This window comes from Oncorhynchus mykiss, chromosome 12 (genome assembly GCF_057628025.1).
Source record: "Oncorhynchus mykiss isolate SJ-2025 chromosome 12, ASM5762802v1, whole genome shotgun sequence".
In the NCBI taxonomy this organism is placed as follows: Eukaryota; Metazoa; Chordata; class Actinopteri; order Salmoniformes; family Salmonidae; genus Oncorhynchus; species Oncorhynchus mykiss.
The window spans coordinates 32,394,263-32,411,639 of record NC_143033.1 but is presented as its reverse complement, the minus strand read 5'-3'; the positions used below and the strand labels follow the sequence as shown (position 1 = coordinate 32,411,639).

The 17,377-nt window shown below is 43.7% G+C and overlaps 1 long non-coding RNA gene across 5 annotated transcripts in view; it reads right to left on the bottom strand.

The window, feature by feature from the left end:
• Positions 1–2,059: 2,059 nt before the first annotated feature.
• Positions 2,060–17,377, bottom strand: part of LOC110537449 (uncharacterized) — a 73,248-nt gene continuing 57,930 nt past the window's right edge. For 3 of the 5 annotated variants that reach the window (XR_016485034.1, XR_016485033.1, XR_016485030.1), the window contains exon 3: positions 6,378–6,483. This is a non-coding gene — a long non-coding RNA (uncharacterized LOC110537449). Of the gene's footprint in view, positions 4,228–4,778; positions 4,834–6,377; positions 6,484–17,377 lie in introns of those variants that run through there. The other 2 variants (XR_016485031.1, XR_016485028.1) reach the window with 1 other exon arrangement.

Here is a 17,377-nt window from a genome sequence, read left to right as displayed (position 1 = left end):
TGTCATTAATTTTGTTCACAAATATGTTTACATCCCTGTTAGTGAGAATCTTATCCTTTGTCAAGATAATCCATCCACCTGAAAGGTGTGGCATATCAAGAAGCTGATTAAACCCCATGATCATTACAGAGGTGGACCTTATGCTGGGGACAATAAAAGGCCTGTCTAATATGTGCACTTTTGTCACACAACACAATGCCACAGATGTCTCAAGTTTTGAGGGAGCATGCAATTGGCATGCTGACTGCAGGAATGTCCACCAGAGCTGTTGCCAGAGAATTTAATGTTGATTTCTCTACCATAAGCCGCCTCCAGCGAATTTGGCAGTTCGTCCATCCAGCTTCACAACTGCAGACCACATGTAACCAGGCCAGCCCAGGGCCTCCACATCTGGCTTTTTTACCTGCAGGATTGTCAGGGGAAAAAACTGTAGGTAAAAATACCTCCCAAGTGGGTGGGTCTACAGTTGAAGTCAGAAGTTTACATACACTTAGATTGGAGTCATTAAAACTCGTTTTTCAACCACTCCACAAATTTCTTGTTAACAAACTATAGTTTTGGCAAGTCGGTTAGGACATCTACTTTGTGCATGACACAAGTAATTTTTCCAAAATAGTTTACAGACAGATTATTTAATTTATGTATCACAAATCCAGTGGGTCAGAAATGTACATACGCTAAGTTGACTGTGCCTTCAAACAGCTTGGAAAATTCCAGAAAGTTATGTCATGGCTTTAGAAGCTTCTGATAGGCTAATTGACATAATTTGAGTCAATTGGAGCTGTACCTGTGAATGTATTTCAAGGCCTACCTTCAAACTCAGTGCCTCTTTGCTTGACACCATTGGAAAATCTAAAGAAACAAGCATACTTCCAAAGTTGTGGTGAAATGGCTTAAGGACAACAAAATCAAGGTATTGGAGTGGCCATCACAAAGCCCTGACCTCAATCCCATAGAAAATTTGTGTGCAGAACTGAAAAAGCGTGTACGAGCAAGGAGGCCTACAAACCTGACTCAGTTACACCAGGTCTGTCAGGAGGAATGTGCCAAAATTCACCCAACTTATTGTGGGAAGCTTGTGGAAGGCTACACTAAATATTTGACACAAGTTAATCAATTTAAACAAACAATTGAGTGTATGTAAACTTCTGACTCACTGGGAATGTGATGAAAGAAATAAAAGCTGAAATAAATCATTCACTCTAATATTATCTGACATTTCACATTCTTAAAATAAAGTGGTGATCCTAACTGACCTAAAACAGGACATTTTTACTTGGATTAAATGTCAGGAATTGTGAAAAACTGAGTTGAAATGTATTTGGCAAAGGTGTATGTAAACTTCCAACTTCAACTGTATGCCCTCCCAAGCCCACTAATGGCTGCTCTCCTTCCCAGTCATGTGAAATCCATAGATTATGGCCTAATGAATTTATTTCAATTGATGGATAATATACAGTTGGCTGGGTTTTCCGTGCATCAGCAGGAGAGAACAGCTATGTCTGGTAAGACCACGGGTGAGGGTGTGTGTCTACTTTTAAATAATAGCTGGTGCGCAATGTCTAGTTTTAAGGAAGTCTTGAGGTATTGCTCACCTGAGGTAGAGTACCTCACGATAAGCTGTAGACCACACTATCTACCAAGAGAGGTTTTATCAATATTTTTGTAGCCGTCTATTTACCACCACAAACTGATGTTGGCACTAAGACCGCACTCAACGAGCTGTATGAAGCCATAAGCAAGAAAATGCTCATCCAGAAGCGGGGCTCCTAGTGGCCAGGGACTTTAATGCAGGCAAACTTAAATCCGTTTTACATCATTTCTACCAGCATGTCACATATGCAACCAGAGGGAAAAAAACTTCAGAATGGTAAGGTTATATTTGGCGCAAGTGACAAATAATATTTTATTTGTTTTCCGTATATAAACTGTAATTCAGCAAAATCTTTGAAATTTGCATGTTACTTTTATATTTTTGTTCAGTATATATGACCAGGGTTGAAAATATACAGTAGGCTATAGAGATCCCTAGAAATACCAAAAGACACAGACAAATGTGTAATATTAATCTGTTTATTTTAACACAATTTGTAATGACATTTTACACAGTTTGCATTCAATCATTTGCTTTCTTTATAACACTATTCTCAAAAATGTAAAACATTTATTTGAAGAAAAAAAACATGTTTACGTAACAACATAATAAAACACAATATATTGGACAAAATCATATGCTGTAAAGCTCAAGATATAACATATGTATCTCAAGAAGCATTACATTATCACTATATAGTCATAAAGGCTCTTACAAAGAAAAAAGCCAAAAGTACCAAACATTACCCAAACTCCCCTTGTGTGTTTGTGAGAGAGAATACATTTGTTCTTGCTTTTTGGATACATGATGTGCGCTTGACATAAAGTGTCTAGTCGGGTGTTTTGGCATTAAAGGCCCAGTGCTCTTTGCGAAAAAGCACATTTTTTTTCTTCTTGACCATTTTACTTAAAAAATAATCACAGTAAGGTACTTAACTGTTACCTACAAATTATATTTGATATTGAGAATAAAACAACTGCATTGGACCTTTAATACATATACAGTGCATTCGGAAAGTATTTCCGTGAGAGTTCCTCTGTGGAGATGGGAGAACCTTCCAGAAGGAAAACCATCTCTGCAGCACTCCACCAATCAGGCCGTTAGAGTAGCTAGATGGATGCCACTCCTCAGTAAAAGGCACATAACAGTCCACTTGGAGTTTGCCAAAAGGCACCTAAAGACTATCAGACCATGAGAAACAACATTCTTTGGTCTGATGAAACCAAGATTGAACTCTTTGGCCTGAATGCAAAGAGTCACTTCTGGAGGAAACCTGGCACCAATCCTACGGTGAAGCATGGTGGTGGCAGCATCATTCTGTGGCAATATTTTTTCAGTGGCAGGGACTGGGAGACTAATCAGGATCGGGGGAAAGATGAACAGAGCAAAGTACAGAGAGATCCTTGATGAAAACCTGCTTCAGAGCTCTCAGGACCTCAGACTGGGGTGAAGGTTCACCTTCCAACAGGACAAAGACCCTAAGCACACAGCCAAGACAATGCAGGAGTGGCTTCGGAACAAGTCTCTGAATGTCCTTGAGTGGCCCAACAAGAGTCCAGACTTGAAAGTGATCAAACATTTCTGGAGAGACCTGATAATAGCTGTGCAGCGATGCTCCCCATCCAACCTGACAGAGCTTGAGAGGATCTGCAGAGAAAAATGGGAGAAACACCCCAAATACATGTGTGCCAACCTTGTAGCGTCATACCCAGGAAGGCTCAATGCTGTAATTGCTGCCAAAGGTGCTCCAACAAAGTAAGTAAAGGGTCTGAATATTTCTGTAAAAGCGATATTTTTTACTCATTGTCTGCAAAAATGTCTAAAAACCTGTTTTTGCTTTGTCATTATGGGGTATTGTGTATAGATTGATAAGGGGAATTTAAAAAAAATGTAATCCGTTATAGAATAAGGCTGTAACATAACAACATGTGGAAAAAGTGAAGAGGTCTGAATACTTTCCGAATGCACTGTATACTTAGAAACAAAAAGGTGCTATCTAGAACCTAAATGGGTTCATTGGCTGTCCCTATTAGAGAAACCTTTGATTAACTATTTTTGGTTCCAGGTAGAACCCGTTTGGGTTTCATGTAGAACCCTTTCCACATTTTCTACCTGGAACCAAAAAGGGTTCTCCTATGGGGACAGTCAAATAACCCTTTTGGAACCCTTTTTTAAAATAGTTTGTGTGTGTGTGTGTGTGTGTGTGTGTGTGTGTGTGTGTGTGTGTGTGTGTGTGTGTGTGTGTGTGTGTGTGTGTGTGTGTGTGTGTGTGTGTTAGTGTCTGGACAGTGTACGGAGTGCGAAGGGTCAGGGGGTGCCTCACCCCCAAAGCCCCTTGGGACATCTTGCCCTCCTTTCGCTTGTCCTCTTCTTCCCTCCTTCTCTCTTTCCTCCTTTCCTTTCTATGCCTGTTCTCATTACCCTTACCTGCTGTCCTCCTCTCCTCTGTGTCGCTGACGTTCCTCTTGCAGTAAGCTCAGCCCGAACCCAGTGGCCCTGTCGCCTGGGGAACAGCCACTGCATACCAATGACAAGGGGAGAGGAGGAGAGAGCGTTCTGCTCTGCTCCGTCTGAGGAACGCCGCCCTTCAGCCACCCCGTCCCTTACTCCTCGACTACCTACTTCTCTTCGTCCTGGGGAAACAGAGACAGAGAGGGAGAAAGAGAGAGAGAGAGAGGGAGACAGAGAACACAAGAGAGAGTGAAATAAAGAGTGAGAGAGAAAGAGAGGTAGATTTAAAAAAATAGAAACAAGAAAAGAGAGAGAGAGGGAGATAGAGGCAGAGAGGGGGGACATACATCAGTGTTTTAAGTGACTGCAGTGGGACAGGGCAGACTAAAAGGTTGTCTGGTGTCTCCCTGTGCACAGTGGGCATCTAGATCTGCAGAGCCACATGCCCCAAACGACTCTGGCTAATTACCAAGCTCCAGGCTGTCTGTCTGGCAGAGCAGCAGCCAACACGCCTGACATTTCTACTGACTCATGGCGAGACAATGCGCAATGTGGACCAAAATGGAGGAAAGTATAATTAAAACACAGAGACTAATATAATTAAAACACAGAGACTAATGTCTCCAAATGTAAAATAATAATATGGCTAAACTGAGGGTAAGGTTCGAGATGTTAATGAAGTAAATAGTGTCCTTATTCTTGGCAGACCTCTGTGACTGTGATTTGGTCTTACCTGTGAGTGAGCATACACTGAGAGAGAAGGGGGGGGGGGGGGGACTCCACAGTACCTAAACAAGAAAGGATAATGACAGCAATTAGTGGGAGGAGGAAAACCAGGAAAAAAGGATGTTAACAATGACTGGAGGACGAACATTTCAGGACCATTCCGGGGAAAAAAGTCATTTGGATTCACATATCTGAGTCACACAAACATTCAGGCAGAGTAATTCACATCATAACCATTCAGTGTGTGAAATATGAGTTTATTTTAAGTTTATGTATTTTACCTTTATTTATTTAACTAGGAAAGTCAGTTAAAACAAATTCTTATTTTCAATGACGGCCTAGGAACAATGGGTTAACTGCCTTGTTCAGAGGCAGAATGACACATTTTTACCTTGTCAGCTAAAGGATTCGATCTTGCAACATTTCGGTTACTAGTTGAACACTCTAACCACTAACCACTAGGCTACCTGCCGCCCCTGCTGTGAAATATGAGTAAACAGATTGTGTGTCCATGTGACCAACTATGCATGGGTTGGGCAGTGCAGTGCACTCGAGAAAACACAAGGAACTTCCTCTGTCATGATTTCTTTGTAGTGACACAAAGGAAGCCAGAATGCAGGATTTGAGTGTGTGTGTGTGTATGAATGTGTGTTTGTGCAGGTCTGTGTGCAGTATCTCTGGGACTACAGAGATACTGTAGTCCCAGAGTCCCAAAGTCTACAGTCTCTTTATTGACCACGTCCTTGCCGTGTAAAAGGTACATTCATTGGCCCAAGTGTCTGGTGGCCAACTAACCAACGGGTTAAAAGCATTTCTCTGTGGCGACACAGCCAAGCCAGCTGTAGGTCACATTCAAGTCCCAGTGTCTAATTATCCCAGCCAGTTGCGGTTCAATAACTCCAGCAAGCCTGCAGCAAGATACCGCGTTTCCGTGGCAACACCTCTGACGAAGTGAGAGGCAGGGAGGCAACCGTGGATGTGGGGAGGAGGGAGGGAATGGGGGGGTACCCAGCTAGAACACCATCATGGGCCGTACTTACATAGATAGAATGCACACATAACACATGCACATAGACATGCACTCACACATGCACACACAGACACACACTCAGGCAAACTTAAAGTGCCAGTGGACATGCTAAGGTCTGTTAGTGAACAATAACCATATATCCAATACCACTGTCTAGACATCAGTGTCTCTATACTCCATCCCTATGCCTTTGGTTAAAACGATGTCTCAGTGCAGCCAGAGGTAGATACTGTCCATTCGATAGTGTGTTCACACACCAATGTTCAACTTACTGTAATTAACTTTATTCCTGGCCACCGCTGGCCTGAGCATAACTTGGCCCTTTGTGTTTTTGTGCCGTTGATTATGGTTATATTGTCTAAAGTGCTAAATGGTATATTGTCTTTAGCACTACATCCCCCCCCCCAAATGGATTATAACAGAATATTACATTTGCTTTCATGGGGACGAATACCGGGGTGTGTGCGGGGAAGCGTCATTTGTGTGTTCAGGTGACTGGCTGGCTTCCTGCCGCAGTGTCTGGAAACTCAGACATAGTGCCCCCCCCCCCTCCCCCGCCACACCCCGTGCCTCAGTGGTCCGTCCCCTCCACCCCCCCTACTCACCATGCAATCATACACACCTGCTGTTCCCCCCCATCTACCTGAGATAAGAGATCCGCTGGGCTGCAGCTCCACAATGCCTGACAATCAAGGGTAGAAAACAAGACGATAATTCCTTTTAATCCATCTGATTTCTGTGTCAACTCTGTCCAATCAAAATGTGCCCTCTTTAGAATAGAATGCAATCTTTTTCTTCACACACCCTTGGTCTGTCGGCGAACACTCTTTAATTTAGAATAATCTGGAACCAGGGTTTATCCACGGCTGGTCAGGGATGGAATCAATCTTTTCTGCTGCAAGAAACTGATGACTAACAGAGACCATGGAACTACATATTGAAAGATATTTATGTAACAAATGCCTTGATGAATGTAGTTCGCAGTATATCACACATTTTTGCTGAGCCAGAGAATTTGAATGCTGTACAAAATGTCACACTGGTTGTTAAACGGAAATAGAAATGGATAGATGGTTGGAGTTTCACTGAATACATTTATTGTGTCAGAGGCATATTTGATCTCCTTTTTGTTAAACTACACTATCCAGGCCTCTTCCTAAATGTCTGAATGCACTAATATGTATCCTAATATGTCCAATTGCTATCCATATTACTAGAGATTTATATGGTTTAATTAGTCTAAAGCAGTGGTTCCCAACCTTTTTCGGTTACTGTACCACCAACTGAATTTTGCTCTGCCCGGAGTACCCCTGAAGTACCCCCTCATGAGCATTTTACCAGTAAGCCTATGGTGTCATGAGTCTTCGGTTGTCACTAGTTACCACAGCCACATAGTCAAAATTGACAATATCTACAAAAGAAATGCATGATTTCTTAATTTAAGGTTAATGTTAGGCATAAGGTGTGGTTAGGGTTAGGTTTAACATCAGATTTTAAGAAGATCAATTGTAGAAATAGGCAGGATTTAGTCATATGTATGACTGTGTCTGTGATTGTGGTAACTAGGGATTACCTAACTGTCACGCCCTGATCTGTTTCACCTGTCCTTGTGCTTGTCTCTACCCCCCTCCAGGTGTCGTCCATCTTCCCCAATTATCCCCTGGGTATTTATAACTGTGTTTTCTGTCTGTCTGGGCCAGTTTGTCTTGTTTGTTCAAGTCAACCAGTGGTTTGTATCAGCACCTGCTTTTCTCCAGTTGCTCTTTTTTGCATCCTGGTTTTGACCCTTGCCTGGCCTGTCCTGGCCTGACGCTGAGGCTGCCCTGTGCCTTTGCCCTTACTCTGGATTACCGACCTCTGCCTCACCTGACCCTGGGCCTGCCTGCCGTCCTGTACCTTGGCCCCACTACTCTGGATTATCGACCCCTGCCTGCCTTGACCTGTCGTTTGCCTGCCCCTGTTGCAATAAACATTGTTACTTCAACACAGTCTGCACTTGGGTCTTACCTGAAACCTGATACTAAGTCTTAGTACCCCTGGTTGGAAACCACTGCTCTATATGGCAAAATGGTAAGAGGGGATTTTGATACATGACATAACACAATGTAGAACTGCTGTTGCTGATGATCAATGGGAGAAATTATAAGACAGTATTTTACCTCTTTAACTTGAGGACCCACCTCCACAGTGGTTCAAGATATCTCATTACATAAAGTCAAAACCAGCTTCGGACAAGAGTTCTGTCCTACTGTACCTTCTGTCTATATTTGCTTCAAAGGAATGAATTAGCATACCTCTTTTTTTTTTACATAAATAATATAAACAATTGGGAAACAAATTGCTGATGTCTAATGATACACATAAAGTGCCATAAGGTGTGAGGTGGTTTCTTATTTGTCAGCACTGATAGTTTTCCCCTGCTCATTTTCAATGTTTTCTTTGTTCATTTTCTTTTTGCAGAGTAAACACACACTTCTCCATCAGAGGTCATCAACCGTCAACATATCAAAATGAGACGAGGGAGGGAGAGTTCATTGTTTGAATTGTGAATTGTCTAAATTTACAGGGATTTTACACTACATCTCAAAAACCTGCAATGTTTGAGCTATTCATTTATTTCAATGTGTCTGTCTTAAATTCTATCTTTATCCCTCGTTCTCATTTGATGTTGTAGAATCCACTAAACAGAGGAAGACAATAGAGGAAGACCAAAGATATAATTTGCAACTTGTAGCCTGGAGATGACCAAAAGTCGTATCCAGAATTTTATTTTACTCTATTTTTGGATTCTCTTCATGCTGTAGTACAGTATTTTAGCCTTTGAGGCTACTGTACTGCATTTCAATGCTAAATAAATCCATCTAATTTGCACCAGTTTCTAATTGTAAAATAACTTGACATTTCACAAAAGTTTTCTAGGGCTAGGCTGTTCCCTATTGAACAGTGTTAAATGCTAAAGTCCTGAGGGTTGCTGAGATGATTTCACTGTGTAATATATTTATGTATTGACTCCTTCAGATGAGAATATGGGTTGAGAAGAGCAGGGCAGCCAGCCTGCTTTGTTAGTGTTGTGGGAGCTAGCAGCCTAGCGCTGAGTTGAAGATTTCATCAGTGGGTTTCCGATGAGTGCTAGCTGCCTCCGTGCCTGCCAGGCTTTGCCACGTGTCAGACACATCCTAATAAAACTGTCTAACTGTTTTGTGGGCACCAGCTCTGCACTCGCTGCGTCGTGTCTGACTGCTTGGTATTCATGGGGCATGGCACTCACTCCTTTAGCTGTTGCTGGGGGCTCTGTGGCACAGACACAGACTGATTAGTTGGCATCAGCACTGTTCACTATGAACACCAAACAGGGAGTAGATAGGGAAAAAACATAATTAGTGAGTGTGTGTGTGAGGGAGAGAGAAAGGAGAGAGAGAGAGAGAGAGAGAGCGGGCATAGAGAGAAAATCAATTGTTTTGAAACTGCATTTCTAATGTGGGTAATTTAGCAGAAATGTGTTTTTTTATAAAAGCAAGCTGCCTCGGGAAAAGCAGAAAGTTAAAAAATGAGGTCAGCTGTTAGGGTGAATTAATTTACACCTCTTTAACAGTGAGATCAGTGTTAAGGACAGGGGGAGTTTGTAATTGGATTGTCTTGGTCAAAAATGATTTGATTTTGTATAGCGACAAACAATGTGTTTTCATTTGACATCCTATCTGAAATCTTCTCCATCTCCCTAAATTAAGATGAATTCCTGAGGGCCTTTCCTTCATTTCAAGGAAGTCGGTCATTTGACATGGAATAAGGTTTTTAAAAAGCCTTTACACATGAATGAAACATGACTGAAATAAGTGAGGGCTAGAAATTCATCAACTATGCAATGCAAAATACTTATTTTTGTATTTTTTATTATAATATATAGGTAAACTGCTTGAACATCACCTAGTTTCCATAATCATCTTGTAGATCTTTATGTATAATGTTGGTAAATAAATAAAAACAATTTAGAAAACATTATGGTAAACTGTTTACATGGATAAACAATGTTATGTGCTGAACAAACGTCTATTACAATTCCATATAGTGTATAATTTACAGTGCCAACACAGTAATTCATAAAAACTGTTTATTTAAAAAAAAAAATGCTCTGTCTCATACAGTTAACATTGATGAAAGAAAATGTTTCCAATTGCATAGTAATTGAAGAGTATTGTTATTCCTAACTTCAGGTTTGCTGGGTTGTGGTTCTTAACATGTATTTGAGTCTTCAGGGGAACTTATTTCTATCAATTCAGTTTCAAATCATAAAGTAGTTACAGGGATGGTCAAATTAAAGCATGCTTTCAGATGACTTCATACAGCATTGAAAGATGAAGTTGAAGAAATATCTGTCTGCTATATAGTCAGGTCCATAATTATTGGCACAATTGATAAAGATGAGCAAAAAATACTGTATAAAATAAATAATACAAATACTGAGCTATAATGCATACAAAAAAAGTGAAATGATATCATTTTTATACTAATACAACAAATAATAAAATACATGTCAAAAAGATAACAACACAAACTTTTTTTTTAAATGCTATGAGTTTGGGGAACACATCAGGAGGGATCTTAGATCATCATCTTTCCAGATCCTTGATATCCTTCATCTACCCTTATGGACTGCCCTCTTCATTTCACACCACAGGTTTTCAATGGGGTTCAAGTCCAGAGACTGAACATTTGGATTTTGTGGTCAATTAACCATTTCTTTGTGAATTTTGATGTGTGCTTGGGGTTTTTGTCTTGCTGGAATATCTGTCGGAGGCAACCAGGTTTTTGGCTAAAATGTCCTTGTACTTGGTAAAGTTCATGATGCCATTGACCTTAACTAGGGCCAACAGGACCAGTGGAAGCAAAATAGCCCCATAACAAAGATGCACCACTATATTTTACTGTATGTATGAGGTACTTTTCTGCATATTCTTCCGATTTTCGACACCAAACCCACCACTGGTGTGCGTGGCCAAGGGTTCTATTTTCATGTCATCTGACATGGCCAAGATCTTTGGCATCGAAAAACGAAGCATATGCAGAAAAGTTCTTCATACACCTACAGTCAAATATGGTGGTGGATCTTTGATGTTATAGGACTATCTTGCTTCCACTGGTCCTCGGCCCTTGTTAAGGTTAATGACGCCATGAACTTTACAAAGTACCAAGACATTTATTGCCTAAATAAACTAGTCATTTCATAAATAAAACAAATATATTGAATAGCTCTTGAAAATATGGGCAACCTTTTTCCCCTCCGTATCCACCATGTGCGTAAATGAGGCCCATACAGATGACTTGCCTGTAGTTTTTTCCTCCCTGTACTCTCTTTCATTCAGTTTCTTCTTCGCATCAGCAAAGAATGACTCTGTGTTTCAGAAACTCACTTTATATAGATGAGGGGCTATCACTCTTTCCCGCTGCAGCATCCTCCTCTCCCGTAACAAGTAGCCTATTTTACTCTGCGTCATTTGCAGTGGCTAGTTTTCATAAAGCAAATACCATTATGCAGTTTTGTCACAAAATTATAATTTATTTTGACACATTATGTTCGATGAAAGGGGAGCCCCTGACAATCATTTAAGATAAAAAAAATATAGGCTACATTACAGTAGACAAACGGAAAACAAAGACAAAAATCTTTCTTCAATGTAATAATTCAGAAGGTTAAACTCATAAAACTGTCGTCAACATGGTTTTATTTTGTAGTCTTACTGTAGGCCCGCCAGGCTGGAGTAGATGTGCTCAAAGATGCCCTCTGATGGTTCGCACAAGCATTAACGGCAACAGTGGCTGACAACAAAATACTATGACGTCACGCACTATAACGTGCAGTACCGTACCGTGGCATACCGCAGTGTATGACGTAACTACTAAGTGAGGACCCACTGTAAGGGCGATCATACATTGTACACATAGGGATGTGAGCGAGGGCTAAGTCGTTGGTAATGCTCATCAAGAAAGAAACCTACGTTTTAATTTCACTACCACCAATGATCTGTTTCGGTCCCCCTTCCTCATCCCCCTTTTCTCTCTCTGTCTTCCCCTTCCTCCCTTTCCCCATACATCCTGATGTGTGTAACATTGATGTCAGCAGCTGTTCCATCCCGACTCCACCCTTGGCAGGCACATTGGGTTGCTACTGTAGTCGCTCGTGCCCTCCGCCAGCGTCCCAAGAGCCTAACCCGTGATTTTTCATGAAGAGAGCTCACAAGTTAGGGTCTCAGGGAGCAGGAGAAGTACAACAGGGTTCTGGCACTGAGGAGCCGCACACAGTCAGTCGGACAGGGGTGTGAGCAGCATGGCACCCTTCTCTCACTACCACCACCCCTTGGTGCCTCCCTCCTGCCCCAAAACCACCTCCACGTGTCTGTCTGGCCAGTGTCCTGTCCGGTCTGACCACTTAGGTAATGTGCTGAAAGGCTTCGTCAAACAACAGTCGCCTGCTGTGGAAGAAAAAAAGTCCCCATTTTTCCCCTCCTTCACTGCAGATAACTTATTCCTTCATTTCAGAGAGCTCGAGTAAAAGATAAGCTGAATGCTCCGCACACAAAGAAAGGCATAGACAGATGTATCAGAACACACAAACGCCACAAACACAATAAACTGTAACGCGCTAATAATAGCAGAGACAAAGATGAAGAAGGAGATATGAGAGAGGTCAAAGAGAGGAAAAGAGAGGAATAAGGTTTGCTGGAGACGATCAGAGTTACATTTTCCAAGTCGCAGGGCAGAGCCAGCCTCAGACAGGCGAGCAAGCACTCTCTGCTCTGCGCTAACTAGCCTTTGTGCTGGCAGAGGAAAGCCCCCCAGCCAGGCAGACAGTCTCGCCTCTTTGTCCTCTGAGCGTCGACATGCACGCGGATCATCAGTCTACATCTCCATCTCCCCCTTGGGATGGATGGCCCCAGTGCTGACCACTGCACCGGACCTTCCAACCCGTCGCCTGCAGTGACCACTGCACCGGACCCTCCAACCCGTCGCCTGCACTGACCACTGCACCGGACCCTCCAACCCGTCGCCTGCACTGACCACTGCTGATCACCACAGCCACCACCAGGGAGGAGAGCTGACCACCTGACGGCCCCAGTCTGAGGGCTTCCATTACGGGGGTGACCCGGAGACTCTAATCCCCCCTCCATGGATAGCCTCAGTCATAAATGAAATAATGAGAAAATGTATCATTACGTGATGCCGCCACTCTCTTGGCTGACCAGCTTTTGCGGAAGTGGCAGGTAAAAAGCGATACTAACCAGAGTAAGATAATAACAAAAGAAACACAGAGCAGCGCATCTTCCAGAACTCGTGCTCCCCCACTCCACGCCTCTAACTGCACCCCCCTCCCCCTTCACACACACTGCTGTCTCTACTGCTAACAGTCTCCCCCTGCTTTCACCCAATCCCCCTCGCCCCACTGCCATGGTGGCGAGCTGTGCACGGTACAGAAATAAGTTGTCACCACCACAGAGCCGAACAAGAAGCCACATTCAGTCACAGAGCTTTCCTCTCATCACAAATACAGAGTTCAGACACACACAGAGTACAGACACAGGCGGTGGTAACCAGAGCCACACAATCATATTGCCATGAAAGAAACCAAACTGCCCTGTCATGAATCTTAACAAAGCACCGCAACCAAAACATTTACATGTCATTTTCACCCCTTGTTCACCCTATACAAACCCTCCTCACCCCTCCCCCTCCCAACTCCTCCCACTAATAGTTAGATAGATGCCTTTCTCAGGGGAACGCGGAGCAAAGCGGACGTTTCCGGAAACGTGAGTGTTCTTTCTCGCGCCTCGCCTCACATACTCCTCCGTGTCTCTGCCGACTACGCCCCTGTCATCTATCTTTAAGCGAGGGATGAGGGGGAAAAGGAGAGAAAAAGTAGCAGGGAAAAAAGAAAAACAGAAAGGGAGATGCTGAGGAGTCCGGGGCTGAGCCAGACGCAGGTCAGTGAGGTGGGACACCTCTCCTCCCCCTCCTCCACCCCTCTCCCCCTTCTCCCCCTCCCCTCACCACTTGCATCATCAGCTCCATCTCACCTCCCCCCTTAGGCTCCAGGACCACCAGTCGTGCCGTGACAGTGATCTACCCTGTTTTTTCCCACGTAGGTCCAACACCAACACCACAGTGACAACAGGGCCATCAAAAGAAAATGGTGATGCCAAAACATTTTGTCTCCCAAAACACTGCCCACATGCTATTCCCATCACCCCCTCCTCCCCATCCCCGGGTCTCTACCTGTCTGCTCGTCTCTGTGACTCCCGTCTGTGGCTGCTCACTCGCCCAGAGTGGTACTACGCTACGGCAGCGGGAGTCTGCAGCTATAGCCCTCCCTCTCTCTCTCTCTTTCTCTCTCTCTCACTCCCATACAACCTCGGCTGGCGCACACATTCCACCTGTGCTGATGATCAATTCCAACGCCTGGCTGGTTGGCCAAGGAGCAGGATGCTCTAAAGTGGCTCATGCTGTCACACAACAGACACACAACACAAGGCATACTGACATATAACACAGAGTACGGACGCCATCACAGACATGTGAACACAAAACTCAGACACAGTCGTCGACAAAACAGTAGTACACAGACAAATTGACAAGGACAACAGACCAAAAACTCCAAGAGATACTGTCACAGTCCCCCATTACACAAGATACAGACACCGACACACAATGACAGGGTCACCTAACACTGAAAACTGACACTGCCATAATATTATGACCTAAGCGCTGAAGCGTGCACACCGTCAGATGACAGTCTGACAGGACTGTATTTCATCAGTCAGACCATACAAAGTATACCATAATAGCTTTATAAAAATATTCAATAGATACTCAATTAACAGCATACACCTATAGAGATGCTGAATGACACACAAGCAGAGAAAAATCACAGAAATCACAGGACATGATTGTTTGTGAGATTCTCTGCTTGGATAGGTTTTGGACAGAAGTGGCTATCTGTTTCTTTCTTTCTAGAAGCCCGTCTATCTATGCCCTTAAGACTCCACACCACATCCACACTACAGTGCTGCAGTTAATAAAGGAGGACCTTTAGGAAAACCATTCCGTCATACTGTAGACGCCCTGCTGAATACTGATTAGTTAGAGACATATAGTCTCACATAGGCTATCTGTACGTCTTTGTCCTGCACACTCCAACAGCGTTCAAGCTTCACTGTCCTCCCCATCCGAAACACTAAAATGATATGAGACAGCAAATGGAACGAAGTCATAAGACAGAGCAAAACAAAGGAACAGACAACGTGTTTTTGTCTCTCTATCTGAATGAGATCTGCCCTTGGCGGCTCATCCTAAACTCAGAGCCCCCGATCTATCAACCTCAACACCCTGGATGGATTAGGGTTGTGACTCCGTACGAGAAAGAGGGGAACGGTAAAGGGGGCCTGCAAATATCATCATTGATTGTTTTTTTGCTTTTATTCAAAACTGCGAAACCCCCACGTCATGGCTTTGCTGCAATGCAGAGATCCTTCAGAAAAATCACTCTGTTGCTTCACACACAGGCATCTGTATTTGAGCTCAGAACAAGGTCAAGACTAAGAACGTCAGCGGTTTAAAAAAATATGGTATATTACATTATCTTCCTTCTGTAGCCAACGTCACTACCATGGCAAGGTTGAAGTCTATATGCGAGTGGGTAATGGTTAGTCCATTGGCTCATAGCAGGCCTGGTGATGGCAATGGTGATGCTGGGGGTAGGGGTGTATGAGAGAGGGGAGAGAGAACAACGGGTGGGAGGAAGAAGGGGAGAGAGAATGAGGGGAGGAAGGGAGAGGGGAGAGAGGACTGGTGATCAATCAGCTTCATTACAGCCGTGTCACTGTAAAGTCTGGAACTACCGCTGCCCCGCCTCGCAACACACACACACACACATACACACACCACCGTGCTTCCTTAGACGCTCCAATCAGCGAAGAGCTAACCCCCCTCCAACACACACACGGCTAGACATCACGCTTTGACCCTCCTCTTCTTCCCCCTCCTCCTATTCCCTCTCCTCCCGTTTCCCCATATCCTCTCAATTTTTCTAGTCTAGACTGTATAGCGAATCTTGGAATACCACGGTTGGTCATTTTTTAACTGGCTGAGGAAACGTGTACAATGTCATAAACATGAATGACCCTGGGTTGTCATTAATAAGTTAAAGTAAAAATCTAAAAGATGAAGGAATGTGAGTAGCAGGCTGGTACAATAAATACATCTCCTCAAGCCTCTATGATGCAGCACTGATATAAAAGAGAATGTTGTCATGACAGGAGTACAATGATTTACACCACAGAAATAACCAGACTGTTCTATGTCTCAAAGAACCCCAAAAAGAACTTGCAGCGGAAGGCAGTGCAGACAATGACTTTGAGAACCATTATGCACTATCAAAACGCTATGACACTACCCATTATACAGTAAGTCTGAAATCAGATGACAGTGTCTTACGACACGCGTCAATCACAAAGGTTTCCAGGCAGGAAGACAGACAGACTGACAAGGAAGGCAGGCAGGCAGGCAGGCAGGCAGGCAGGCAGGCAGGCAGGCAGGCAGGCAGGCAGGCAGGCAGGCAGGCAGGCAGGCAGGCAGGCAGGCAGGCAGGCGGCACCAGTGGTGGCGAACAGGGAATGTGAGTAGCACAGTGGGGGGCGGGAGAGGCCAGAGATTGAGATGCACAACGCCTCCCTAGCCTTTCCCTCATCTCATCAGCCAGCGGGACATTAATGACGATCATGTCTTCTCACACTAGCTGACTGGCAGTCGAGGCGGGCGGGCTGGTGGGACCCGTCAGAGGACCCTGCCCTTGCCCCTGCTCTTCTCGATCAATACCATTGATCTGTCCCAGGGGTCAAGGGGCAAGAGCATATCGATAGGGGAGAGTGGCTGACGCAGCAGCAGGCCGAGGAGAGAAGAGGAGGATGAGAGGATAGGAGGGGGGGGGGCTGAATGAATCCAGACAGATCAATGACACACCCGTCTGCCATGGATGTGTTATGGTTATTCATTTGCCATTAAACTAACCACATTAAGGGGATATCTCGTCTTAAGGAAAAATACTAGCAGCCATGCAGAGACCTCACCAAATCACAGTCTGCTACAGCCATATGAAGTGGGGAATTTGTAGAGAATTAGTAGCTACCTGTCTGGCCAGTGACACCAGTAGCAGGATCTAGTCCCTCATGTTTTTATTTTCTATCAACGTCTCTGGTGTTCACTGAGGGCAGAACCAGCAGACCAATGGCCTTGTTGAAAGGACCCTCACTCAGACAAAAGCATGAATTAATTGAGTTTGCTTATGTGTGTGCGTGCATGGGTATTATGTCCAACAATAGACTAACTGAAAATACTCAAGATACACTTCTCTTAATAGGGTTGATTTTTTTACACATGCGTAGTGGCTAAAAAATATTCCACAACGATGACATCAAGAGCCTAACATTACTTTTGCTAATGCAGCTGGACCTGGCTTAAGCTAAGAGAGATTTGATATTCACACATTTCATTCCTGTGTACAGATGACATAAAATTGAGGGTCCTCGCTA